At 50.7% G+C, this 26,255-nt stretch overlaps 1 protein-coding gene across 2 annotated transcripts in view; it reads left to right on the forward strand.

Annotated features, from left to right (window-relative positions):
• SEPTIN9 (septin 9) overlaps window positions 1–26,255 on the forward strand; it is a 213,902-nt gene that overhangs the window by 59,072 nt on the left and 128,575 nt on the right. The gene's annotated exons all lie outside the window — the stretch shown is intronic.

Genomic DNA, 26,255 nt, shown 5'->3' on the forward strand with positions numbered 1-26,255 from the left:
GGGTGGGGGTGGGGGCGGGGATGGGAGGAAACCACACATCTGGTATCAGAGCTGAAGTACTGGAGTGCTGTGAGTGAGAATAGAGAGACAGAGTTTGTTTTGCCCTATACAAGAGGACTCTAAGGAGTATAGAAATAGCAAATATAAGAAGCAGCTACTTTAGAAGAGAACATAGGAGGAAAGCTTTGTGACATTGGAGTTGGCAATGCTTTCTTGGATATGACACCAGAAATACAACAAAATAAATAAATGATAAATTGGACCTCATCAAAATTTAAAACTTGCGTGCATCAAGGAATACTACCAATGGCGTGAAAAGGAAATCTGCAGAATGGAGGAAAGTATTTGAAAATCATATATCCAATAAGGCACTAGTATCCAGAATATATAAAGAACTCCTACAACTAAGCAACAAAAAAACAAACAACCCAATGAACATACATTGTTCCACAGAAGACGTACCAATGGCCAGGAAGCAAGGAAAAGATGCTCAGTGTCACTAATAATCAGGGGAATGAAAATCAAAGCACAATAAAATATGATTTCACACCCTTTAAGGTGGCTGTTAGCCAAAACATGGATAACAGCAAATGTCGGCAAGGATGTTGAGAAATTGGAGCCCCATGCATTGCTGGTGGGAATGTAAAATGGTGCAGCTGTTGTGGAAAAGATACAACAATTGCTCAAAAAATTAAACTCAGAATTACCATAACATCCAGTGATTCCAATTCTAGATGTATACCCCAAAAAATTGACAACAGGGACTTGAACAGGTGTGTGTACATCCTTGTTTGTAGCAGCACTTTTCCCATAACCAAAAGATGCAAGCAACGCAGGTGTCCGTCAATGGATGAATGAACAGACAAAATGTGATCCATCTGTACAGTGGAGTATTATTCTGCCTTGAAAAGGAAGGAAAGGCTGGGCATGGTGGCTCACACCTATAATCCCAGCACTTTGGAAGGCCAAGGTGGGCGGATCACTTGAGGTCAGGAGTTTGAGACCAGCCTGGCCAGCCTGGTGAAACCCTGTCTCTACTAAAAATACAAAAATTAGCCAGGCGTGGTGGCATGTGCCTGTAATCCCAGCTACTAGAGCAGCTGAGGCAGGAGAATTGCTTGAACTAGGGAGGTCCTGGAGGTTGCAGTGAGATCGCGCCACTGCACTCCAGTCTGGGCGACAGAGCAAGACTCTGCCTCAAAAAAAAAAAAAAAAAAAAGAAAAAAGAAGAAAAAAGGAGATTCTGACACATGCTATAGCATGGATGAACCTTGAAGACATGCTAAGTGAAAAAAGCCAGACATGAAAAGACAAATGCTGTATGATTTCACTTGTATGAGGTCCCTAGAGTAGTCAAGTTCAGAGAGACAGAAAGTGGGATGGAGGTTGCCAGAGGCTGGGGTAAGGGAGAATGAGGGGGGAGTTGATGTTTAATGGGGATAGAATTGCAGTTGGGGAAGATGAGACGGATGGTGGTGATGGTTGCACAACAGTGTGAATGTGCTTCATGCCGCCAAACTGCACACCTGAAAATGGTTAAAACAGTAAATTTTATATGGTGGATACTTTAATGCGTGTATGCATACTCACAGAAGCAGTTACTACCTCTGGGGTTGATGGAAAAGAAACCGAGAACTTGGGGCATCCTCCATACCTTGCCATGTCTTACGTTTAGGCCTTGTTGGAGAGTGTGTGACTGCCACAGAAACCTGCAGCTTACTGGTGGCAAAAAAGTTCTTGCCAGGAGGTGTAGAAAGAGTGGATCTGCAGAAGTAGTTTATTGGGTAGCCGAGAAACCTACTGGGGGTATGAGTGGGCTGGAGCTGGGTGTCTGAGGCATTTGCTGGGGTCCGGTTGAGCCAGAGCTTGGGTGCTGGAGAAACTCAGTACAGAGCAGGCCCCACAGGGCTCACGCCACTGGCAGCTGTACCTTCAGAAGAAAAAGAGACCCTGGAACCAGGAAGAGAAGCTGCTACCTTAGCAAGGCCTGGCAGCTCCCTGCAGTGTTGTCCCCTGTGGACAGAGCCTGACATGACTGTATTCAGCCAAGGAGAAAGACTTGTAAGACCTCAGGCCAGTATCACGGAGTATTCAGGATGTATTCAGAGCTAAGAGGCAATACATGGGTAACTGGCATTTTTTTTTTTTTTTTTTTGAGATGGCATCCTGCTCTGTTGCCCAGGCTGGAGTGCAGTGGCATGACCTAGGCTCACTGCAACCTCCACCTCCCGGGTTCAAGCCATTCTCCTGCCTCAGCCTCCTGAGTAGCTGGAGACGCCAACCATGCTCAGCTAATTTTGTGTTTTGTTTTGTTTTGTTTTTTGTTTTGACACGGAGTCTCGCTCTGTCGCACAGTCTGGAGTGCAGTGGCGCGATCTCGGCTCACTGCAAGCTCCGCCTCCCAGGTTCGCGCTATTCTCCTGCCTAGCCTCCGGAGTAGCTGGGACTACAGGCGCCTGCCACTGCGCCCGGCTAATTTTTTGTATTTTTAGTAGAGATAGGATTTCACCATGTTGGCCAGGCTGGCCTTCAACTCCTAATCTCAGGTGATCGGCCAGCCTTGGCCTCCCAAAGTGCTGGGATTACAGGCATGAGCTATACCACGCCTGGCCCATTTTTCCAGATTCTTAAAGCAGATCCTTAGGTTCTTTTTCTTTTTCCCCACTTTTCTTCTTTTCTTCTTTACAGTTTCCCTCTAAGCAAGCACTGCTTTTGCTTCAGCCTACGTATTTTAGTATGCTGTGTTTTCATTATCATTTCATTTGAAATATTGTAAAATTTTTCTTGTGATTTCCTCTTTGACTCACAGGTTATTTACAAGTATGTTGTTGAATTTGCAAATAGTCAAGGCTCTTCTGAGTGTCTTAGAACTATTGATTTCTAATTTAATCTTATTTTGGCCAGACAAGCGTATTTTGCATGCTTTTAAAATTTGAGACTTATGGCCCAGATTATGTGTATCTTGGTGAATGCACTGTTTTCACTTGAGAAAAAAATATATATATATTCTAGACTTCCTGAGTATAGAGCTTTATAATTGCTGATGAGGTCCATTGCTACTTACTGGTGTTTTTCAGATTATCTGATGCTTGTTTCTCAGATGTTGAGAGAATGATGTTTGCTGTGGCCTACCTGTTTGTGTCCCCCAAAATTCATATGTTGGAGCTTAATCTCTGGTGCAGTGGTGTTGGGAGTTGGGGCATCAGGGAGGTATTGGCTCGTGAGGGCAGAGCCATCGTGAATGGGATTAGTCCCTTCTGCCATGTGGGGACACAGCAGGAAAAGGCCATCTCTGAAGCAGGGAGCTAGTTCTCACTAGACACGGAATCTGCTGGCACCCTGATTTTGGACTTCCCAGCCTCTAGAACTGTGAGCACTACATTCTGTTTATAAATTACCCAGCCTGAATGTTTGTTTACCCAGGATGTTTGTTTTAACATCCTGAATGGACTGAGGTGGTGTTAAAATCTCCAACTATGCGTCCAGGCGCAGTGGCTCACACCTGTAATCCCAGCACTTCAGGAGGCCAAGGTGGGTGGATCATCTGAGGTCAGGAGTTTGAGACCAGCCTGGCCAACATGGTGAAACCTTGTCTTTACTAAAAATACAAAAATTAGCTGGGCATGGTGGCGCACGCCTGTAATCCCAGCTACTCGGGAGGCTGAGGCAGGAGAATCGCTTGAACCCGGGAGGTGGAGGTTGCAGTGAGCCAAGATCGCGCCATTGCACTCCAGCCTGGGCAACAAGAGTGAAACTCCATCTCAAAAAAAACAAAAACAAAAACAAAAGGCTCCAACTATGATCGTGGAATTGCCCATTTCTCCCTTTAATTCTTTCTGGTTTTGCATCATGTATTTTGAAACTCCTTTGATGAGGTGCATACACATTTATGATTGTAATGGCGTCTCAATGAACTGATCATTTGCAATCATGATGAATGTATTCCTTTATCTCATAATAATTTTATCTAGGACTCAACTTTATTGATATTTATGTAGCCTCTCCAGCCTCCTTACGCATGCTGTTTGGGATGTGTGAGAAGGCTGGAGAGGCTTACGGAGAAATTTATGATGGTTTGACCTACAGTTTTTCAACTTTACCATGGTATGAAAGTGGTATGTATACAGTAGAAACTGTACTTCAAGTATGTATGAAACTGTTTTGTTTGTCACTTTCACTACAGTATTCAGTAACTTACGTGAGATAGTCAACACTTTATTATGAAACAGGCTTTGTGTTTGTTGATTTTGCTCAACTGTAGGCTAAGGTAAGTGTTCTAATCATGTTAAGGTAGGCTAGGCCAAGCTAGAATGTTCAGTTAAGTTAGATGTTAAGTGCATTTTTGAGATGACATTTATTTTCAACTTATGATGGGTTTGTCAAGACATAACCCCATCCTAATTCAAACAGCGTCGGTATGTCTTTTTCTGAACAGAAAATTTCAGCATGTGTTTATACTGAAACAGCATCTTTTGTAGACAGTATATAGTTGAGTCTTGCTTTTATATGCATTCTGACAGCCTCTGCCTTTTAATTGGAGTCTTTAGGCTATTTCCATTTAACATTAGAGCTACCACCTTGCTCCCTGATTTTTATTTCTTTCATCTTGCTTTCTTGGCTTCTATTAGGTTAATTAAATATTTTTTAGAATTCTATTTTAATTTATGTTTCGGCTTTTTTTTTTTTTTGACAGAGTCTCACTGTATTGCCCAGGCTGGAGTGCAATAGTGTGATATCGGCTCACTGCAACCTCTGCCTCCCAGGTTCTAGCGATTCTCCTGCCTCAGCTTCCCAAGTAGCTGGGATTACTGAGGCCTGCCACCACGGCTGGCTAATTTTTGTATTTTTAGTAGAGACAGGGTTTCACCATGTTGGCCAGGCTTGTCTCGAACTCCTGACCTCAGGCAATCTGCCCACCTTGGCCTCCCAAAGTGCTGGGATTACAGGCGTGAGCCATCGAGCCGGGCCTGTTTGGACTTTTTAATTGTATCTCTTGGTATTACTGTTTTAGTAGTTACTTTACAGATTCTATTGCACATTCTTAGCTTTTCACGGTCTACTGAGAATTAACATTGTTTTTCTTCAAGGAAAAAAAAAATGTAAGAACTAGACAATCCTATGGGTTCATTTACCACTTCCCATCCTGTATGTGATGGTTGTTAGATATTTACTACATCCATATACATTGTAAACTAGACAATACAATAATGACATTTTTGCTTTAAACAGCCCCATGCATTTTAAAGAAATTAAAAGTAAAGCAGAATCTTTTCTATTTGCCCATGTATTTGCTGTATCCTGTGCTTTTCATTCCTTCCTGAAAGAGCTGAGTTCCCATCTGGTCTCATTTCTCATCATCTTGGAGAACTTACTTCACAGTTTTTGTAGTGCAGGTTTGTAGACAGCTGATTCCCTTTCATTTTCACTTATTTGCAAATATTTATTTTGCTGTCTTTCCCTCCTTCCTTCCTTCCTTCCTTCCTTCCTTCCTTCCTTCCTTCCTTCCTTCCTTGCTTTCCTTTCTTTTCTATTCTTTTCTTTTCTCTTTCTCTTTCTCTCTCTCTCTCTCTCTCTCTTTCTTTCTTTCTTTCTTTCTTTCTTTCTTTCTTTCTTTCTTTCTTTCTTTCTCCCTTTTCTCCCCTTTCTCCCCCTTCCTTCCTTCCTTCCTTCCTTCCTTCCTTCCTTCCTTCCTTCCTTCCTTCCTTCCTTCTTTTTTTTCTTTCTTTACAGAGTCTCACTCTGTCTCCTCACAGGCTGGAGTGCAATGGTGCCATTTCAAAACTCCTGCCTGATCTCAATTCAGCAACCTCTACCTCCCGGGCTCAAACGATTCTCCTGCCTCCGCCTCCCAAGTAGCTGGGACTACAGGTGTGTGCCATCACACCCGGCTAACTTTTGCATTTTTAGTAGAGATGGGATTTCACCATGATGGCTAGGCTGGTCTTGAACTCCTGACCTCAAGTGATCTGTCTGCCTTGGCCTCCTAAAATGCTGGGATTACAGATGTGAGCCACTGTGCCTGGCCTGCTGTCATTCTTGAACCATAATTTTGCTGGTTATAGAATTCTGGGTTGTCAGTTTTTTCTTTCAGGACTTTAAAATGTAGGGTTCCAGTGTCTTTGGCCTCCATTGTTTCTGTCGAGGAATCAGCATTAATCTAGCTATTCCCCTGTAGACCACATGTTGTTTTTCCCTGGCTGCTTTTAAGAATATTTATTCAAGTTTAATTGCTCAGTACCTACCTTCAGGCAAAAAGCCTCAAGAAACCAGAAACTCATCTGGTTTTATTCCCCTCTGTCAGGTGTAGACTCCACTCCAGCTTCTACCTACTTGAGATATTCTATACTGACTCCAGGCTGTTGTTCTGTTTTGTTCTTTTACATATTTTGTCCAGAGCTATAATGTTTTCTGCAGAATTGACCAGATAGCAGCTACTCTCTGTGACCAGGAGCCTTGATCTTCCAGACTTGCTGATGGGCTCCCAAAGCTCCTGCCCATGACCCTCAGTTGGCAGTGGCATCCCTGCCGTGAAGTTGTCATGAGCGTATAAAACCTACAGGCTCAACCTTCTCATTAGTACAGTCCAGAAAAGTGGAGTTCCTGGTCTGGGTGGCTGTGGTGCCCTAGGTCACTGGCTAGACCAGGGTGGTGACCATCAGCTGGCTGGGTGTGGGGTCTCCAGCCTAGCACCCTTGGACTCTACCCCAGGAGTTATGGTTGTTTCAGGGCCAGGGGCCTGGCCTCAGCCCCTGTCCCCCTTCTCTTCTCAAGTTGCCCAGCATCAGGTCCCAGCCAGCATCTTTTGCAGACAGGGCTGGTCGGCTCCTCACTAGAGGGCCAGGCTTGGGAGGGAAGCCTGTTGAACCCTCCTTCCCAGGCAGCCCAGGGCCCTGTGGTTAGCTCCAGAGGGGTGCAGAAAGGAGCCCCCAAAGGCAGAAACCCACCCTTCTCTCTGTTCTTGTGCTTCCAGGGATAAAGGAGAGGTGGTCCTGGTTGGGGGCTACCAGTGGCATGCAGGAGGCCCACATGACCACTGTTTGCTGGGGCCTTTCCTTCTCTGTGCTGAGAGAGAGAGAGAGAGAGAGAAGAGAGAAGAGAGAGAGAGAGAGAGAGAAGAGAGAAGAGAGAGAGAGAGAGTCAGGGTAGTGTCTTCTTCCAGTAATGCAGGCATCTGCACGTGTTCTCTGGGAGAAATCCCGTCACTCGCTAGAGCTCTAGAAATGGAAGAAGCTCCGCCTCTCTTTCCTCCAGCGCAGTGTGTGTGTGTGTGTGTGTTCACGTGCATTATACTCTTCTACAGAGGAAATAATTCCCGTCCAAGTGCACAGGTTGGGATTTTAGCAGGCAGCATGAGGGCTAAAGGAGCAAAGAGGAGGAAACGGGGGTGGGGGTGAGGGTGAGAACAGGAGGTGGGTGGATACCAGGAGACATGCCTTCTACACCTAGAAGGGCTGGTGGAGATGACCAGAATGCTCCAGACAGATCTTTTATCAAACTTCCAAAATTCAATCTTATTTCATGAAGCCTGGGGCCCCTGCAGAGTGGAAGACAAGGAAGGGCTTTCCTGCAGGGGGCTATGTGTGCATGTGTGTGCCTGTGTGCTGTGTGCCCCCATGTGTGTGCACGTGTGGACCTGTGTGGTGTGTGGCTGCACATGTGTGCACGTGTGGTCCTGTGTGGTGTGTGCTGAGTGTGTATATGTGTGTGTCTGTGTGCTGTGTATGCACTTGCACACATGTACACAGATCTCATTTTCCTTTTTTCTGTCTTCCTAACCGCCAGAAAGAATTTCCGTGAACCTCTCCACCCTTCCCAAGGCTGCACATGGAGGGGCTTGCGCAGGCGCGCGCATGCGCGCGCGCACACACACACACACACACACACACACACACACACGAGTCAGGGGCAAGCACTCCTGTGGATTGTACCTAGGTCTGGCAGGAAACCGGGTTCTGGGAAACTGTAGGCCCCACCTTTGGCAGAAAACCATGTTTTTGTTGCTGTTCGTTCAAGGGAACATTAAGTGGGGCTGGGGACAGTTTATGTTGAGAAGAGCAAATTTTGCCTATGGCACTGGGGACGCTGAGTGGCTCCTGTCCTGGGCTCTGGAGGATTTGGGAGGCACGTCTGCAGCTCTGGGCACCTCTCAAGGTCACGGGTGGCCACACTCGAGGTTAGGCCCTCCTTCGTGTGAGCTGTGGTCAGCAGGAAGGCCGACCTCAGAGACGGCCCCAGGGCCCTTGGAGGCCCTGCCCCTGAGTCCTGGGCCAAGGTCGGAGAGCCAAGAAGGCTGCCGCTGAGGACTCTGGCTGGCGCCCAGCTCAGCAGCCCGTCAGGCGGGCCCAGTGCAGGGGCTGATGAAGTCAGCTGGGAAATCTGTGAAATAAAGCTCAGGTCCCCCAGGCTTGCCCAGAGCCCCAGCATCAGATGAGGTGCAGAGAAGGGAACTGAGCTGCCAAGTGTGAATGGGAGAGGGGAGCCCCAGGACCATGCAGGGGCCCCGATATGGCAGGTGCTTGGTCAGCGGCGGTGCTGCCCTTACTGCTGGACGTGGGAAAATCCACTGACACTTGCTGACACTTGCTGACCATAGCCAGGGTGAGCATCTGGGTGACCCTGCAGATGAGACAAAATAAGGGCTGTCTCGGGGGAGGGGCTCTTGCCGGGCCATCCTGCTGAGGCCCTGTGTTACCGTCCTGCGGCTGGCATAACAAAGGACCACAAGCATCCAAAATGTCTTCCCTCGAGGTTCTGGAGCCAGAAATCCCAGACCGAGGTGTCTGAAGGTTCATTCCTCCTGGAGGTTCCGAGGGAGACTGTGTCCCATGCCTTTCTCCGAGCTCTGCGGTGGCCAGCAGTCCCTGGGGTTCCTCAGCTTGCAGCTCGGCCTCCCTCTCCACCTGGCTTTCTCCCTGTGTCTCTTCTTGTGTCTCTGTCCAAACTGCCCTCTCTGTTGTCTTTTTCATTTATTTTTAGGGACAGGGTCTCACTCTGTCCTCCAGGCTGGAGTGCAGTGGCATGATCATGGCTCACTTCAGCCTCAACCTCCCAGGCTCAAGCAGTCCTCCTACCTCAGCCTCCCAAGTAGCTGGGACACAGGTGCACGCCACCATGCCTGGCAAATATTTTATTTTATTGTAGAGACGAGGGCCCAGGCTGGTCTCAAACTCTTGGGCTCAGGCAATGAGCCTTTGCCTCCCAAAATGCTGGGATTAGAGAGATGAGCCACTGTGCCCGGCCTGCCTCTGTCTTATAAAGACACTGGTCATTGGATTTAGGGCCCACCCTGATTCAGTATGCCCACAAATAACCCACTTACATCTTCAAAGACCCTGTGTCCAAATAAGGTCACATTCACAGGTACTGGGGGTCAGGACTTGCATCTGTCTTTTTGGGGGAACACTATCTAACCCACCACAGGTCTCACCCACAGAATGGCCTCTCCCGCGTGTGCACAGGTGGGTGAGGGGCCCAGCAGAGGGACCTGCATGGCGAGAGGGCTTGGGTTTGTTTCAGGGATTCCAGAAAGGACTGGATGGGGTGGGTGCATGGAGCAAGGGGCTACAGTCACTGTCTCCAAGTACTCAGCGAGTTGTCAGGTAGAAGGGGAGCGTTTATTTTGAGTTCTCCCAAGATATGAAGCTGGTACAAGGTACTAGAGAGTGGAGCTTGACTCTTTACAGAAAGAGCTGTTTTTCTCACGATTTTCACTTTAGGACAGTGGAACAGGCTATTTCACAAAGTAGTGAGTTCCCCATGCCTGGAAGCATTCAAGCAGGGGCCATGTGGGAGTTGTTCAGGACTGCATAGAAAGGACCTCAGAGGTCCCTGCCAATACCAAGAGTCTTATTTTACGACAACTTGAATTTCAGAGTGCAGTGTTACTGGGGATATGTCTACGAGAGGGGTCCCCACCATCAGGCCCCACACACTATGCATCATTTTTAGGGCAGGGGATGAGAGCAGGCTCCCTTCTTTTTGGTTGCCTATGAGGACCAGGAAGCTTTGCTGCTGCAGCAGCTTCCTGTGGAAACAGTGTCTCAGCCTTACAATCCATTCATCGGAGCTGCAACATCTTAATTAAACACTGTGTCAGATGGGTTCTGGGCGTGTGTGCGCAGATTGTCACAAGTACATGAGAATGCACACATGCACGTTGCACGCATGTACACACGTGAATGCATACATGCACAAGAACGCGAAGACCCGAGGCAGCTATAGTCCGTGCGACAGATCCCTCTAGGCTGAAAGGTTCCCTAGAACAAGGCCCCAGCCTCAGCGGTCCCTCCCACTTCTGGTGGGAGGATCTCAACAGAGAAGGGTCAAGAAGCACAGCTCTTGATGCTCACAGTGTACCAAGCTCTGCTTTAAGCTTGTGTCTTATTTTTTACTTATTTAGCAAATCTGTAGCTCTTGTTTTGTGCCGTTCTCAGCACTTTACAAATATTGACGCATGTTGTTTCATGACAACCCTGTGAAGTAGGTAGTGTTACCCCATTTTATAGATGAGGAAACTGAGGCGTAGAGGGATGAAGGGACTTGTCCAAGGTCTGTCTCTGCCTTACATGCACATGCATGCTCACTGATGCGGCGAGCGCTGGTTTCCCTCTGATATGAGTCAGGCCTTGAGCTGGTCGGGGTCTGGGTCCCGCTTTGGTTGTGTTTTGCTGTGGGCAGCAAGGAAGCTTCTAGCAGCCTCATCTCTCTGGTATGGCCTAGCTTCAGGGTCTGGATTTCTCCAAATGCTCCTGCCCAGCCTGGAGCCTCCTTTCCAGCTAGGGGAGGGCTGAACGACCCCTCACTCCTGGAGGCTGCTGGAGCCCCTCCTGCCTGCATGTGGCCACTGCCGGGTAGACAGGCCTGCTTGTGGGTTGAGGCTCCCAGCAGCTGTCAGGAGAGGAAATGCCACTGGGGTGGATCATTTCTCCTCCCGGAAAGCTTTGGGAGAAGCAGCTGAGGGGGCCAGTGTCCTCCTGAGGCCGACTCCCTGCTCCCTCCAGCACAGGCACGAAGCTATCTTTGCTTGTTTTTTTTTTTTTTTTTTTTTTTTTTTGGAGACGGAGTCTTGCTCTGTCGCCCAGGCTGGAGTGCAGTGGCCGGATCTCAGCTCACTGCAAGCTCCGCCTCCTGGGTTGACACCATTCTCTCGCCTCAGCCTCCCAAGTAGCTGGGACTACAGGCGCCCGGCTAGTTTTTTGTATTTTTTTTTTTTTTTAGTAGAAACGGGGTTTCACCGTGTTAGCCAGGATGGTCTCGATCTCCTGACCTTGTGATCTGCCCGTCTCGGCCTCCCAAAGTGCTGGGATTACAGGCTTGAGCCACCGCGCCTGGCCTATCTTTGCTTGTTTGCCACAGGCAGCGGAGGGCGGTGCAGTGGTGACATCTGCTTGTTGCACTTTGCATCCATGAGGACGTTGATCCCTGGCTGGTGCTGGGCGCTTGCTCTTCAGTCGTCTTGCCCTGACCTGGCGCGGCAGGCCCGAGCACTCCTCTTTTACAAGGAAACAGGCTCAGAGGCCTTGAGTCACTCACCCAGACTCCCCCAGCCAATGACTGGCTGAGCCAGGATTTCCATCCAGCTCTGTAAATCCAGAAGTCCAAGTTCTTCCCATCGTCCGGGCCAGGAAAGGATTAGAGTGGTTTTCTACAAGCCGCTTATTCAGATGATCTCTGCAGCTTAGCTCACTGTAGTTGCTCAATAAAAAAGTGGAATGAATGGGCCTATATATCCCCGTTGCCCTGCGTGAATCAGAGCCAATGGTTCTGGCTGATCCTCCTGTTTCCATTCCGTGGCTCAGCATCTGTCTTTGGGGTGTGTGACCTTGGAAGCAGTGACTCTCTCCATCCCACCTTGAATGGTGTCTGTGCCGCAGCAGGGGAGCAGCTGGGGATTCCCAGTGCCTGTTGCTGGTGGGCTGTGCGCCAGATCCTGGCGCAGTTGTGTGGGTGATTGTCAGCCACATGTGTGTGAAGGGCTGTGCATGTAGGATTTGTGCAAATGTGCCCCTCCCTGCCGCCAGCCCGCGGGAGGCTGTCAAGATTCCGCCGCTGCACGTTGGCCCATACTCTCCTTGTGGCCCCGCTGCTGTGGCTGTTCCCTTGTATCACGTGGCTGCATGCAAAGTCCCCACGTGGGTGGGGATCGTGGGCCGAATGTGCATCAGATGCCCCTGCTTCTTGGTGGGTGGAGACCCTCGACCCACGCACTGTGGCTGCCGCATCTGAAAGGCCTTCCATGGTGAAGGACGTAGGTTGGACCTGAGCAACCCTCTGTGGTCTTAGAAGTGCTCCCAGCTCTTCCTCCTGTGGTGAGGTTCTGAGTTTCCATCCTCGGAAGAAAACCTGGCTGGGGAAGGCATCCCTAGACCTGGACATAAACGCCAGGAGACCAGGACTCCCCTCTCGGGTGACCAGTCAGAGAGACTCGGGGAAAGTCACGTTTGGAGGAGGTGATGCTGCGTCTCAGCCTCATTCTTTTCTCATTCTACAGACACTGCCTGGTGCCCAACCCACACCACAGGGCTTCCAAAGCAGCTCTGGGCACCCTGCACCTGTCATGGCCTCCAGCCCCATCTCCCTGCCTTGGGAGAGCTGGTGGGGACTCCGGACCCAGCTCCCATGGCTGTGGAAACTTGGTGGTTTATCCTGGTGGCTGAGGACAGGGATGTGGGGTTGGACGAGTTGAATGCAATTCCCAGCGGCTACATGTGCTGCCTGCGGGCTTTGGGCAGCTCTTTCCCGCTATGTGCGACTGCTTCCTCATGGAAAAATGGGGGCTGGGGAGGAGCGACCTCAAAAGTATTCATGGGAAACAAGCGAGGTGATAAATGTAGTGTCCTTGGTAGAGCACTGGACACAGAGTCCACCCCACGAAGGGGCTGCTCCTCCTCCTTCTGTGTTTCCTCTTGTTCTTATTTCTCCTCCTTCTATCTTCTCCTCCTGTTTTTCCCCTCCCTCTCTCTCCCCTCCCCTGCCTGTGCCCTTCCCCCTTTCCCTTTCCCTCCGCCCTCGCACATGCACGGCACACTCCAGTTTGGTGCCCCAAATGCCTTTCTCCATTGTCCTTCTGTAAGTGGTTCTCTAAGTGGGAACTCAGGCCTAGAAAGGGTGGGCACCCTGCCTGGTGGGCTCTGGCAGGCCAGGCCCTGAGCAGCCTCAGGAGACACAACCCCAGGAAGAGGCTCATGCAGCCCAGCTGTCATGATGGACTATTGGTGGGAGAGGGGAAGGTGCCATGGTAGGAGAAGCTTTGGAAACATTCACTAATGGCCTTATTTATGACTCAGGACACCTGCCAGGTCACTAGAATACAGCTAAGGAAGCTGTCGGCCAGATGTCCAGAAGTGTCAACCTGGTGACTGGGCGGAGTAGGGGACCTCTCTGGACAGGCAGATGCGGTGTGGGGGGAAGGGGCTGACATTCACTCAGTGTCTGTCACACGCTGAGGGCACAAAGGGCAGGACAGAGAGCTGGCCCATGCCACCTGTGGAATCTTCCAGGTGTGGGGGCAGATGGGCAGAGGGGCAGATGGGGAAGCAAGGGGGCTTGAAGACATATGTGCTCATTAAGTGTCCTTAAATCCCGAGGAGAAGAATGAGGACACATCCACACTGGCAGGGCTGGAACTATGATACATGGATTTTTGGGGTCCGCTCCTGCTGCAATAGCTACAGTGACTCCCTCTTACCTTTCTCTTCCCTCCATTCTATTGTGAAAATGTTCAAATACACAGTCAAGTTGAAAGCATTTTACAGGGAACACATTCAGCCATCACCTAGATTCTACCACTAACACCAAGTTACACCGGCTTTATCACCTCGCCAACCAGCTATCCCTCCTTCCCCTGGCCATGAATCCATCTTATTTTTACTTTTTGATGCATTTCAAAGTAATTTCGGGTCACCCTGATTATCTCTGGAATCACTGTCAGAAATTCCCTCCCCTCCCCTCTCCTTTCCTTTCCTTTTTTGAGATGGGATCTTGCTAGGTCACCCAGGCTGAAGTGCAGTGGTGCAGTCATAGCACACTGCAGCCTCCAACTCCCGAGCTCAAGCAATCCTCCTGCCTCAGCCTCCCGAGTAGCTGGGACCGCAGGCAGCCACCACCACACCCAGCTTCATTTTCAAAATTTCTCACCAACTCCCCGCTCCTTGTGTTCATCCTGGAGCTGGAACAGATGTCACCAGTCAATCATGATGGCTGCTGGGTGCACTGGCTAACATCTATAATCCCAGCACTTTGTGAGGCTGAGGTGGGAAGATTGCTTGGGGCCAGGAGTTTGAGACCAGTTTGCACAAATTGCAAGACCCCGTCTCTACAAAAAATACAAAATGTAGCTGAGTGTGGTGACACCTGTAGGCCCAGCCCCAGCTACTCGAGAGGCTGAGGTGGGAGAATCGCTTGAGCCCAGGAACTCGAGGCTGCAATGAACTATGACTGCACCACTGCACTCCAGCCTGGGTGACAGAGCAGGACCTTGTCTCTAAAAACAATAAAATAAAATCAAAGTTTTAAAATGAAAACGAAAATCATGAGCACATAACTCCAGATGTATCCTCAAGATAGCAAACCCAGATGGGCACAGTGGCCCATGCCTGTAATCCCGGCACTTTGGGAGGCCAAGGTGGGTGGATCGTCTGAGGTCAGGAGTTTGAGACCAGCCTGACCAACACGGTGAACCTCATCTCTACTAAAAATCCAAAATTAGCTGGGCATGGTGGTGCACACCTGTAATCCCAGCTACTCGGGAGGCTGAGGCAGGAGAATTGCTTGAACCCAGAAGGTGGAGGTTGCAGTGAGCCAAGATCACGCCATTGCACTCCAGCCTGGAGAAAAAAAACAAACTCCATCTCAAAAAAAAAAAAAAAAAAAAAGCAAACCCAGGGCCAGGTCTGTAGCCACATGGCCACCTTCCTCCCTGAGTGCGGAGGCAGCCTCAGAAACGTGCCCCACATCACATCACTGGGCAGCTGACTGGGTCGGCCTGCCAGTTGAATCCTATTTGCTACAGCCATTCTCCATAGCAAGGGGGTATTCTAGACATACCCCCCTTCCCAGGGAAGAATAAGCCGTAGCTGCCTAAGTGTTTCATGCAGTGGTGTGCATGTCTTTTCCCAACTCTGTGTTCAGTGATGTCCTGTTGGTAGCTTGACATTTGCTACAGTGGGTGTATTTACACCACAGGAATTGGCAAACACTACATATCAGGCCTTACCTCCTGCTCCCCACTAGGGTGGGCTGTTCAACATGTACCTGCCACTGTTTCAGCCTTGTCTGTCTTTCATCCTTTTTTTTTTTTTTTTTTTTGAGATGGAGTCTTGCTCTGTTGCCCAGGCTGGAATGTAGTGGTGTGATCCTGGCTCATTGCAACCTCTGCTTCCTGGGATCAAGCGATTCTCCTGCCTCAGCCTCTCAAGTAGCTAGGATTACAGGTGCCCGCCACCACGTCCAGCTAATTTTTGTATTTTCAGTAGAGACGGGGTTTCACCACAATGGCCAGGCTGGTCTCGAACTCCTTACCTAAGGTGATCCACCCGCCTTGGCCTCCCAAAGTGCTGGGATTATAGGCGTGAGCCACCGTGCCTGGCCTCTTTCATTCTTTCTTAGTGAAAATCTTCCTGAAAGATTTGCCTACTGATTTCTGTGTCAATAGGTACCGCCTGCTGGACAGAGCCTGCCCTCCTTTTGAAGGTCTTGCTCTGTCTGGGTGACCATTCTGCATGTCACTCCCTGCTGCTCAGAGCTAAAGATGTAGTGACGCCTGGGGTAGGTTGGGAAAACCTGTGGGAATCACAGTGCTTGCTGTCATGCTGTGTTCTGGATACCTGAAGCTTGGCAGGCAGGTGGGAGTGAGGGTGGGCACTGGGAAAGTGATGTGGTTCTACAGGAACGGGACATATGTCCTGAGATTTTAGGTCCCCAATTGGACAAAGCTGTTTTTTTTTTTTTCCTGGATAAATGTTCTGGCTTATTCATAATGGAGTGGTCAGTTTTCTCAGTTGCTGGGCCTTGCACACCTTGCTGGCTCTGGAGACCATATGCACCATGTAGACCCTGTTGGTGCCCTCCCACCAGTGTTGGGGGAGGGGCCAAGGGCCTGTCGATGTGTTGACACCTGGCTGTTCACTGGCCTTGAATGTCCACATTCACCTCCTTGAAATCGATGCCCCCTATCGGAGGCTCCACCTGGATATGGGCACAGGCCTGTACTCCAGGGGTGGCTTTTACCAATCAGGCAGATTCCCTGCGCTGCCATGCCCTTTGGGCTCTGCAACTCCCGATGTGTGCTCCAGATCTGTGGTTGCATGGATGGGACAAGCCACGGAGACTCAGACTCTGTGGTCCCTGTGACCAGAGTAGCCGTGGCCCCGTCTGGGAATGTTCCCACCCTGTTGCTGAAGGTGAGAAATTTCTCTGTACTGGAGAACAGCTGTGCTGAGAAGTTGGCCCATCTGGCTTGCAGGACTGCTGGGGCAAGTGAGGTCTGTTGCTGGTCTCTTCCTTCCTCCTCTGACCAGGTGCTCCTTGTCTAGGTTCCTTGCAGCAAGAGAATTCTCTAATTTATTTTGCCCCCTTATTGAGTCTCTGCTCCATGAAGCCCACCTCCTGATCCCAGCTGACTGGCTCCCACCTCCTCAAGAGGAAGGCCGGGGCAGACGAGGCTGAAGACTGTACCTTCGCAGTCTGAGCTGATGCTGCTGTGTGTTCACAGGGCTCCTTCTTCAACACGTTCATCACACACTTGTGGCTCTCCTAGATGCCACACGAACTCAGTAAGACCCACGTTAGAGGCTGCCCCTGAGGCTGTGAAAATAGAAGAAGGGTCCAGAGAGAATCCCTTCATCTGGCAATCCCAGGAAGGCTTCCTAGAAGAAGCAGCCTCTGAGCTGAGACCTGAAGACAGATGGGGCCTGAGCCAGGCCAGGGAGGGTGGGAAGGGCCCGCCAGGCAGAGGGAACAGGATAGGGCAGGCACAGAGGTCTGGCACCTGGCTTGTGGGGCTGACCAAGGCGGGGAGAAGTGGAGTGAGAGGAGGCAGATGTGGCCGGCAGGAGATCGGCGGCCCTGGCCTTGCTAAGCTCTCACTCTGTCTGCACCAGGTGACGGAAGCTGCCCAGGATGGTGAGCAGGGAAGTGACAGGTCACATGGTCATCCCACCAACAGCCTCGGGGGACCCTAGGGAAGGCACAAGTCAGGGGCCTGCTAGAGCCAGGAGCTGGTGGGAGATGGAAACAGTGTTGCTTAAGAATTACAGACAGACACTCCCACAACTTTCTCTGACGTGGTACTATCTCAAAGTGGGCCACCAAGAGGTGGGAAGGTGGCGTCTGGCTCTCCAGGCCTTGGGCTTGTCTTTTTTTTGTTTTTGTTTTTGTTTTTGAGATAGAGTATCACTCTGTTGCCCAGGCTGGAGTGCGGTGGTGTAATCTTGGCTCACTACCAACTCCGCCTCCTGCGTTCAAGCAATCCTCCTGCCTCAGCCTCCTGAGTAGCTGGGATTACAGGTACCCGCCACCACGCCTGGCTGATTTTTGTATTTTTAGTAGAGATGGGGTTTCACCATGTTGGCCAGGCTGGTCTCGAACTCCTGACATCAGGTGATCCGCCCACCTTGGCCTCCCAAAATGCTGGGATGACAGACGTGAGCCACCGTGCCCAGCTGAGCCTGTCTTCATGTTCTCCCTGGCCCTCCGTGTTTCTGTATTAGTTCACCCTTTTGGCTCCCTGCTTTAAAGAGTCTCCCTTAAGACTGTCCCCGAGTGGATAGGTCCCCAGAACCAAGGAGCAACCTTAAGAGTCCCCAGTTACAGACACTACAGGGGGTCCGTGTGACCCCGGCCTCTGGCCTGGGCCCAGCAGCCTTGCTCCTTTGTGCTGGTCTGTCCCTCGCATAGCCTGATCAGAGCTGGCCAGGTCCCTTGGCTGGGCCGAGTCATCATGGCCAGTGACTCATGCAGAGGGAGAAAAGTGAGGGGGGGATGGAGTGCGAGGGGCACTGTGTTAATAGCAAACCCATTACGTCCCCGAGGTCACTTCACAGGAGGGACAAACGGTTCAGGTTCATTTAGGTTGATCTGGCTGCCGGCTGGCTTCCAGCGACACTCAGGGTGGGGAAGATTTCATTATCCGGGGAAAGCAATACCAGATTGTCTGGAGGGGCCCAGCCAGCGTACCCCACGCTTCCTGTCTGCCTCCCACGCAGAGCGTTCTGTTCCCAAGGCGGCAGGCCAAGAGTGCGAGCTCAGGTGCAGAGAGGGGTGCGGCATGGGGGCTCTGCAGGGCATGGGGTGCATGCATTTTTATTTTATTTTTTACTAAGTGTTAAGGTAATTTGTTAATGGGATACATTTGGTGACACAAAACCTTCTGTCAATTCCTGGCAGACTGGAACGGAGTGGAAGCATCCCATCCCTGGGGAGCCGCCACACACATTTGGCTGTGAACGTCGGCGCCTTTGCACTGGAGCCTCTTTTGAGTGCGCTGGGCAGAGCAGAGAGGTTCCTCTTCTCTCTTCTCCATCATCCTGTGGAGGTGTCAACATGTAGGCAGAGATGGTCAGTGGCAGTGAGGAGAGGGGGGCAGGGAGAGGCCAGGGCTGGGGGCTTGCCAGCCCACAGTTCTACCCCTGAACACCCATGACCTCCTTGTTCAGGTCAGTGAGGCCGGGGGCAGAGACGGGCAGGGCCTCCCGATCCCGAGCATCTCCCTCCTCCCTCATACTCTGGATTTGCCCTCTGGAGAAAGCTCTGGAGCACCCAGAAGTCCTGGGGCTGCTGGTTGAGGTAGGGAGCAGAGCCCCGCTGTGCCTGGAGGCTCCCCACTTCCACTCAGCCTCCAGGGACAGTCTCAGCTGTGCAGGCCCAGGCCGCTGAGGCTGGCTCCAGAAATTTATTCACAGCTGCCACTGGATGGAAAACCAGTTCTCTAAAGGGCCCCAGAGCCAGTTTTGTTCCTTCTTCCACAGGCTCCCATAGTCAGAGCATCGGGTCTTTGTTGGCGACACAGAAGAGATGATGTCCCCAGCCCTCATGGGGTTCGGTCTCCACTGTGGATATTGGCGATCTTAGTCTCCTTCTCAAAACCAAGGGGGCTGATGCCAAATTCCAGGCCCCCAGAAAGAGCTGCACCCACCCACACCGCTACGTCTTCTTTCTACTTTTCTGTTCCAGAAACAGTGGAGTGGATATGCGCTCCTGTAGAAATCCATCTACAGCCTGACTGCAGATGTATTTTGCTCCCTTATTGAGTTTCTGCTCCATGAAGCCCACCTTGTTTGTTCCTCTCTCTTTCTCTCTTTCTTCCCTCCCTTTCTTCCCTCCCTCCCTTCCCTTCCCTTCCTTTTTCTTTCCTTCCTCATTCTTTCCTCTTTCTTTCCTCTCTCTCTCTCCCTCTTTCCCCCCTTCTCTGTCTTTCCTATCTTTTCTTTCTCTCTCTTTTCTCTGTTTTGAACAGCTAAAGATAGAATGAGTGGCATAGATAGGTACTGAGCTCCCTGTAACTGGAGGTGTTCAAGTGTAGGGTGGATGGGCATTTATGGGGCAGGCATTGAGGGAGGATCCCCTGGGGTTGTGGATGGCAGGACAGGCCCTGTGGAGCCTTCTGAGCGGGTGCAGAAGAGGGAGGGCATGTTCCTGCTCCCTGCCCTTGCCGGGTTGCCTGGCCACCACTCTCAGCCTCCACCCTCTATCCTTCCATCTGCTGGGTCTTATGGGATGGACAGAGGCGTTGTTAGAACACGGAGCCACGGTCCACAGACGGCCAGCAGGGAGGAGGGCTCCCTGGGGACGATGTCGCCTCAGTCACTGTGGTGACTTTAAAAATAAATGCTTTCTTCTCTGCTCGAGTCCCCGTTGTTCCTGCTGACGTGGAACTAGGGCAGGCTGGTGACTCAGCCATCGTCCCTGCACTGCATCGGTGGCAAGTTGCCTCCAGCCTCAGACCCCACAGAGCAGGGTGCCTCCTTGAGAAAAACAGCAGGGAAGCCAGGACACCAAGGACCCCAGGGACAGCCTGTTTCTCTTGGCTGGCACATGTTCTAGCCAAGCCTTCTGGCACCCTGGGGGTGAGGAGGTACCAGCTGCGTGCCTTAGTCACTGGCTGCTTTGAGGCTGGGTCGGTGCCAGGCTGGCCACTCCTTCTTGTCCCCTAGTGTGACTTTGCAGAGCTGCCGGAAGGGTCAGAGGGTTTTTTTCCATCACTGGTGTCCATGGGATACTGTGTCCCCATCTCATTTCTGTACTCCATTCTCAGACGGGTGCTGGGAAGTTGGAGACTTTAGCCATTTCAAGACTGTCTTGTGGGGTTGGAGTAGGAACAGGAGTAGGAGGAACCCTCTGGTCATGGGACTGTGTGAAGAGAGAGTGATCAGGAAGAAGACATGAGCCATCATGTCTGGGTTATACCTCAGCAGAGCCACTGGTGGACTCCCAGGCATCTGAATTTGCTCATCGAAAAACTCACCGGATGTGCAAATAAACCAACACTGTTCAGGAGGCACAGCCAGGGTTCTGATGGTGAGGGATCATCTTGGAGGGGTCATAATTCTCACCCAGTCCTTCAGTCCTTCAGTCCTCTGTGTGTGTAGCCCCTGACCACCACCACCACCCCGCCCCCACCACTTGCTCCCAGGGTTCCATCAGGTTGGATATTATTGCAGTAAAATGTAGCAACAGGAGGTCCAGGCAGTGCTGCAGTCCCTGGTCATATCATCAGAGCCAGCAGGCAGCAGGGCTGGGGAACTCCAAGCTGATTCAGTCCCAAGTGCTGGAGTGGGTAGCTCGGATGAGGTGGGGGTGGGGAACCGGGGAGCCATGGAGCAGACTGTTTGCTGTGCTGAAGGCCAGGAGCCTCCTTGGGAGAGCATGAATTTAGAACACTAATACTTTGTTTAAAAAGTCCCCTGCCTTGGAGATAAGAGCTCAGGCCGCTGTGGTCAGGTTTTGCTGTAAATGTTCTGCACAAAGCAGGCTGGGGGGATCACTGGGAAGTCTGGGGAACAGACTGGTCATGTGCTTCTTTGAGTGAAACCTTATGGTTGCACTGAATCGGCCAGGCAGAGGGTGTGATGGGTTGTGGTAGCCGCATCCCGGGTCACAGTCAGGCTGAATGGGGAAATTCAAACTCAGGTGGCCTGAAAGAGACTTAGTGGTCCACAGCCTGGTAGCTGCTCCCAGTACAGGTGATGTAAAGGGAGAAGGGGTTCCAGGGGCTTGGCCTTGGTGGAAACCATGCACTGTCCATGATCCTGGGCACATCGAGGCTGGGGCAGGTCTGCCTGGTGGCTGGCAGAATGCACATGAACAGTCCATGTGTGTTCTGAACATCCCGTCTGCCCCTTTAGGTTCATGCCCCATCGGGAGTCTCCCGACTCTGCCATTCTGCAAAGGAAACTGCACTTTGTCATTGCACAGGATTGAACAGGTGTGTGTGGAGTCCCTAAAGCCACTGTCTCCAGGGGTCTCACAGGACACTGAGAGACTAAAGTGTCCCCTGAGAGACTAAAGTGACGGCTGGGCGCGGTGGCTCACGTCTGTAACCCCAGCACTTTGGGAGGCCAAGGAGGATGGATCACTTGAGGCCAGGAGTTCAAGACTACCCTGGCCAACACTGTGAAACCCTATCTCTACTAAAAAACAAAAATTAGCCAGGCATGGTAGTTGGTGCCTGTAATCCCAGCTACTCGGGAGGCTGAGGCAGGAGAATTGCTCCAACCCCGGAGGTGGAGGTTGCAGTGAGCCAAGATCACTCCACTGCACTCCAGCCTGGGCGACAGAATGAGACCATCTAAAATAATAATAATAATAATAATAATAATAATAATAAATAAATAAAAGCAAGGACTTGAACAAATATTTACACACCCATGTTTGTAGCAGCTTTATTCTCAATTGCTCAAACGTGGAAGCAATGGATGTACAAAGTGTGTGTACACACAGTGGAATATCATTCAGCCTTCAGAAAGAATGGAATTCTGTCACATACTACATGTGAACCTTGAATAATGAACCTTGAAGACCTCATGCTCAGTAAACCTGTCTCACAAGGACAAATATTGTATGATTTCACTTACATGAAGTCAAATTCATAGAGAAATTGGAATGGTGGTTGCCAGCAGCTAGGGGAAGGAAGGATGGGGAGTTACTGTTTAATGGGGACACAGTTTCAGTTTGGGAAGTTGGATGGAGAACGTTTTGGAGGTGGATGGTGTTGATGGGTGTACAATGTGAATGTACTTAATGTCACTGGACATGTAAACTTAAACATGGTTAAAATGGTAAATATTTTTTGTTGTTGTTGTTGTTTTTTAGACGAGTCTTGTCCTGTCACCCAGGTTGGAGTGCAGTGGCGTGATCTTGGCTCACTGCAACCTCTGCCTCCTGGGTTCAAGCGATTCTCATGCCTCAGCCTCGCAGATAGCTGGGATTATAGGCGTTTGCCACCACACCTGGCTGATTTTTGTATTTTTAGCAGAGACAGGGTTTTACCATGTTGGCCAGGCTGGTCTCGAACTCCTGACCTCAGGTGATCCTCCCACCTCAGCCTTCCAAAGTGCTGGGATTACAGGCGTGAGCCATGATGGCTGGCCTAAAATGGTAAATTTTATATTACATATATTTTATCATAGTAAAATGCATTGCTCTATTAGAAAATATATTGCTTTATTAGAAAATGATAGATTTATACAATATGAATTAAATTACAAGTTATGAAGAAAAATTAAGCAAAAAATTAAAAAATTACTTATAAGTGATTATATTTAAAACAAAAGATAATAAATACACACCTTTCATCACCTCTTAGGTTTTTTGCAACATTTAACTATTGTCTGTCCTGTTGCAGTTACGTTCTTGAGGCTGTATTTGTATGATGGAAGCACTATATTGGTGGTAACTAAATATCTCTTCCCAGTCTCACCTCCAATGATGTCATACGAATAACTTGAAATTGGCCGGCTGGGCACGATGGCTCATGTCTGTAATCCCAGCACTTTGGGAGGCCAAGGCAGGCAGATCACCTGAGGTCAGGAGTTTGAACCCAGCCTGGCCAACATGGTGAATCCCTGTCTCTACCAAAAATACAAAAATTGCCAGGAGTGGTGGCAGGTGCCTGTTGTCCCAGCTACTTGGGAGGCTAAGGCAGGAGAATCACTTGAACCTGGGAGGCGGAGTTTGCAGTGAATCGAGATTGCCCGACTGCACTCCAGACTGGGTGACAGAGCAAGACTCTGTATCAAAAAAAAAAAAAGAAAAAGAAAAGTAAGAAATTGGCCAAGGCAGAAATATTGACACCATGGGAATAGGCAAGTGCTACAAACCGGGAAATCGAAATCGAGTGTTGTTGCTTTTGCAGGTCCCGGGTGGCCAGTTGTTGACCGTTAGCTGGCACACCCCTGGAGGAGGGAGGCTTAGACTGATTCGCAGATGGACTCTGGTAGAAACGCAGCATGGTTTGGATACGGAGGGTGAGGGAAAGAGAGGAGTCAACAATGGTACCCAGAGACTTGGCTTGACCGACTAGGTGGATGGTAGTGCCGTTTCCTGAGATGAGGGGCTGTGGGAACTTGAGGGGCTGTGGAAGGCCCTGCCAGTGATGGACCCAGGGCTCGGCAGCTCAGGGGGGCCTACTTTGTGTCAGGCCACACAGAGACAAGACCGTCTGGGCCCTGCCCTTGGGAAGTCTCCGTCTGTGAGGACACAGCCCGCCACCTAATGGGGTGTCCCATCTGGAGCGTTGGTGTCGCGGGGAGAGAGCCCCCACCTTCCTCCGCTCCCTGAGCCCCTTTTGCTTCATCGCTTCCCTGCCAGCGGAGCCTCTCCATGGAGGCCGTGCCTGGAGGCGGGTCACAGACATGGATGTGTGCGCCAAACGCTGCTTCCTCGTGGACTTCCTCCCCACTCCGTTCCCACGCTTTGTAAGCTTCATTTCTCCGGGGCCTGACCTGTGGGGTTTCTCTCCAGACCTGCTCCTTCCCGTTTCCAGAAAGGCCCACAGGGGCTTCCTGTGGCTCTCTTGCCTGTCCCCATCCCCCTTCCCTCGGGACAGTGACTTGCCGGACGGGTGGGCTACCCACAGGAGGTTTGTGATTGCTTAGACATCTTTGCTGTATAAAGCTTTGACCTCAAGGTATGATGCAGATGGGAACTAAGGCATGAGTTTCTCCTGGCCGCCGTAACAACTGTCAAAACTGGGTGGCTTATAGCAACGGGAATGTGTCCTCTCACAGTTCTGGAGGCCAGAAGTCTGAAATCAAGGTGTGAGCAGGGCCAGCGTCCTCTGACGCCTCCGGGGGAAAACCTTTCCTTGCCTCTTCCAGCTTCTGATGGCCCCAGGTGTTCCTTGGCCTGCGGCTGCATCACTCCAGTCTCTGCCTCTGTCTTCACAAGGCCTTTTTCTGTGTCTGTACTTTCTTTTCTGTCTCTTAGAAGGACACAGCATTGAATTTACGGCCCACCTTAATCCAGGATGATCTTATTTTGAGATCCTTGCCTAAATTCTTTCTGCAAAAACCCTTAAACAGAATCAGGTCACATTTGAGGTTCCAGGTGGGCAGATCTTTGCTTTGGGGGGATCATCATTCAGCCCACTATAGGTCTTCTTGTGCACTGAAGACGCGGGCGGTCCCTTTGGCCAGGGCTGCAGTCGGTCTTGCCTTCTCTTGTGACCTTGGAAGAATGCACCTTGCTGGATGCATAGGCCTTTATAGTTCTTTTGTTCTTGCCAAATTTTAGCTCAGTTTCCTCTCTGCTGCCGACGTGCATCTTCTCCGCCCAGTCCCCCTTCTGGGACTGTATGTTTAGGCCCCAAGGCCCTAGGAAAGAGGGTGTGGGGGCCTCCTCACTACCCTGTAGCAATCAGGCCTTATTAAAATCCTGGAGCTCCAGGCTGGACCCAGCCCTTAGCTATGATCAAAGGACAGCCCGGGATATGATTAAAGGGCTAGAGAAAGATGATTTAGGCTGAGAAGGAGAAGGCCAAGGAGCAACTGGATTGTCCTTGAATTTGGAAAAGGTAATTATGACTTGAAGGGTGGTGCCCAGCTGTTTCCCATCTCCTCTGAGGACAGGGAAAAAAATGGAAATAAATGATGTACAATTAGAGCAGTTGGTTAGATACGAGGGTGAACTTCCTGGCTGGGAGTGTGGCCAAGCCTTGATTTGGGTTTCCTGACAGAGCTCGGGGAACCTTCTTACCTGGAGGTTTCTAGGCCTGGTCATGTGGCTCTGAGTGATTACATTGAAGGGGCAGCGGCTGGGGCTGGAGCTGGTGGGCTGTGAGCACAGTCACGCAGGCATGGGCACTTTCTGGCTGCCCTCCTGCCATTGTCCCTTGGGTTCCCATTTTGGTGAGGCGTGCACCCTGGCGGGGCTCCCCAGGGAACTAAATATGTTTGCTGCACTGTGCGTGGAGACGGAGAATGTACAATTGGCTGACCATGTGCTAATCTGGTGGAACTCCATGCCAGCCCTGGGAGAGAACAATTGCATGGGTGTGTCCACACTCACCAGGTGCTTTTTAGAAAAACACTAGAGAATAATGCTGTGGCTTAGGATGGCTGTTGTGCCGGACCTGGCATCTTCCCAGGGGCTGTGTTGTTGGACTGAGTTTCTTAGGTACTGGACCCCCAAATCCCCAAATGTGGCATGGACAGGTGGCTCAGTAGGGGCTGGACTATCCGATAGGCCCAGGTGCCAGAGTTCAGACAAGAAATACCCTGGCCTGGCATGGAAGATATGGGGTGCTATTAATGGCAGCAACGGCCCCATTTCTGAAACCCGGGCTCCCAGGCAGACGAGGGTGTGCACGCATCTGAAATGTCTGTGGTTTTGCAGTTCCCATGTCCACAAACTCACTTGGTTGAAAATAGTTCAAAATATCCAAAGCATGAGGGAGGGAGTGACTGCTTTTCTTAAAAAGGAAGGACTTGATTTCATCTACTTAAAAAGCCACCCAAACCTAGAACATTTTCCGCAAGAGACCTCCCGCGCCCCACCTCTCCAGAATGGCTGGGGAGTCTCAGCACTCCTGCACATTTGGGATATTTCAGAGTGGGTGGGGAGGGGCAAGCGGGCAGCGAGCGACCCTAGACCCAGGATGAGCTCTCAGGCACTCCGGGGCCACACACTCAAGGGACTGGAGTGCAGTTGTAGCGTTTGCAGCCTGCTGCTGCCGAGGTGGGGGTGTTGTTCCCTGCTGTGAATTCTCACATGGCCCCTGACTCTGGGCAGAGGCCGAGAGTCTAAGGTACTAAGGTACG

This window comes from Rhinopithecus bieti, unplaced genomic scaffold (genome assembly GCF_001698545.2).
Source record: "Rhinopithecus bieti isolate Rb0 unplaced genomic scaffold, ASM169854v2 scaffold_63334, whole genome shotgun sequence".
Taxonomy (NCBI): Eukaryota; Metazoa; Chordata; class Mammalia; order Primates; family Cercopithecidae; genus Rhinopithecus; species Rhinopithecus bieti.